At 39.5% G+C, this 2,336-nt stretch overlaps 1 non-coding gene across 1 annotated transcript; it reads right to left on the bottom strand.

The window, feature by feature from the left end:
- Nucleotides 1-1,653: 1,653 nt before the first annotated feature.
- LOC119925083 lies at nt 1,654-1,791 on the bottom strand. Its single transcript, XR_005449753.1, has one exon. It is a non-coding gene; the product is annotated as a small nucleolar RNA SNORA7 (small nucleolar RNA).
- Nucleotides 1,792-2,336: the final 545 nt, after the last annotated feature.

The raw sequence follows: 2,336 nt of genomic DNA, 5'->3' as shown, positions 1-2,336 counted from the left end.
AAAATAACATCTGTTATAAGGTTTTAAATATCTTATGCCTAAAACCCAAGGAAAATCAATGAGATACCTAGCTTAATGCACTCAGGCAACTCTTCAAAAGGAAATCTAGTTTGTGTTATGTTACATTCCTCTTATATGTAAACTTCTAAAGAACTGCAACTTTGCCTGAAACTTGAGATGTGGATAGGGGAAGAAGTGACCAGGATTCTCTTCAGCTCAGAACCTCAAAAATTTGTTCTGCATTTTTTTTAACTGGGATGGAAATTCTAAATAGAAACATCAAGATGATTTGAGAAACCTCAAAAGATTCTTTATAGGAAATAGCGCTTGGTCTAGGCCAGTCTTTATCACAGAAGGGTTTTGATTCTGAAGACTTTTTGAGCCATTTTCTGGGTCTGAACTGGAAAATACCAAAGGGAAAAATGATCAGGGATCAATGATATAAAAGATAAAGTGTCTGTGTGCAGAACAGATTAAATTTCTTCCTCCAACCTGCAAATCAATCAGTGGTTTTTACTAAGCACATACTGAGCAGTGAGTGCACTAAGATTTTGTAGACATATTCCCTTCCCTCAAGGAACTTACGTATTTGTCTCAGCCGTTTGGTTGTAAGGTCATTATGGGCAAGGATCAGATCTCCAACATCTACTACACTTTCCCAAGATCTTGGTGGTGTTCTTTATTCAATAAATACTGCTGATTTTTTCTGTTTTGCTATCTGTCTTCCCCTTCTAGACTGTGAGCTGGTTGTTTGTAGGGATTGTCTCTATCTGTTACCAAATTGTAATAATAATAATGATGGCATTTCTTAAGTGGTGACTATGTGCAAAGCACTGTTCTAAGCACTGGGGAGGTTACAAGGAGATGAGGTTGTCCCACGGAGGGCTCACAGTCTTAATCCCCATTTTACAGATGAGAGAAGTTAAGTGACTTGTCCAAAGTCACATAGCTGACAAGCGGCAGAGGGGGATTTGAACCCATGACCTCTGACTCCAAAGCCCGTGCTATTTCCACTGAACCATGCTTCTTCTCTGAAATTGTACTTTCCAAGCACTTAGTACAGTGCTCTGCACACAGTAAGTGCTCAATAAAGACAATTAAATGAATGAATGTGTGATTAAATAGTAATAATTGATTGATCCACCTAAAAAAAATGCACTAATGATATAACTGTGAAACAAAGAGGTTAGATCTTTTTTTATTTGAAGAAGGCATCACTGGTGGTAAAATTATCTTATGAGTCCCTGTATGGCTGAAAAGACACAAATCAATGACATTTATTGAGCCCTTACTGAATGTAAACATTCATTCATTCATTCAATCATATTTATTGAACACTTTCTGGGTGCAGAGCTCTGTACTAAGTGCTTGGGAGATAACAATATGACAATAAATAGATACAGTCTTTGCCCATAACGAGCTGTTCTAAGCATTTGTCTTGTCTTATGCTGAGTTGTCTCTGACCCACAGTGACTCCCATATCTCTCCCAGAATCCCCTGCCTCTATCTGCAATTGTTCTGGTAATGTATCCTGAGAATTTACTTGGTAAAAATACAGAAGTGGTTGATCATTGCCTTCTTCCGCACAGTAAACTCAAGTCTCCACACTTGACTCTCTCCCATGACCCTGCTGTCCAGCACAGGTGAGTTTTAACTTGTAGCAAATTGCCTTCCACTCGCTAGCCACTGCCCAGGCTAGGAATGGAATGGGTATGCCTCTGCTTGACTCTCTCTCCCGTAGCGGAGACTAGTAGAGTACTGGAAACTCTCTGGGTGCTATCTTGAGAGGATACTATGCATTTGGGAGAGTACAGTGCAACAGAGTTGTCCCCTGCCGACAAGGAGTTTAGCATCTAGACAGGTAGGCAAAAATTAATGTAGCACCAGTGAAGCAGTGTAGCACAAAATGGCTATCTCTTGTTGTTTGCTATATTTGAAAATTGCTGCACCTGTCGCTGTTTTCTCTTCTTCCTCCTTGTCTCATTTTTGAAAAGGTGCCTCTCCTAGCTTCAGATAATAACGTCATTCCGGTCTGTTCTCGACTACTGACACCCAATTTTTAGGGTGGGATGCGATATTTTTCATGGCTCAATTTTGCTGTGTCTTCAAAATATCTCCTCTGGTCATCTTGCTTTCAGCTTTGGAATTACACCTCTCCACACAGTGGTTGTTAGCATATCCTGTTATGGTTCATTCTTCGAATGTGTTCTACCCAGTGAGGTTGTTAAAAGTGAGCATATCCTTTATACTAAGAAACTGACTGTGATCCAGAATGTCAATGCTTGTGATCTTGTCTTAAAATTTGATGTTCAGTCAATCAATCGATCGAATTTATT

The sequence above is a fragment of the Tachyglossus aculeatus genome, chromosome 2, assembly GCF_015852505.1.
Source record: "Tachyglossus aculeatus isolate mTacAcu1 chromosome 2, mTacAcu1.pri, whole genome shotgun sequence".
In the NCBI taxonomy this organism is placed as follows: domain Eukaryota; kingdom Metazoa; phylum Chordata; class Mammalia; order Monotremata; family Tachyglossidae; genus Tachyglossus; species Tachyglossus aculeatus.
This window is presented reverse-complemented; position numbering and strand designations above follow the sequence as displayed.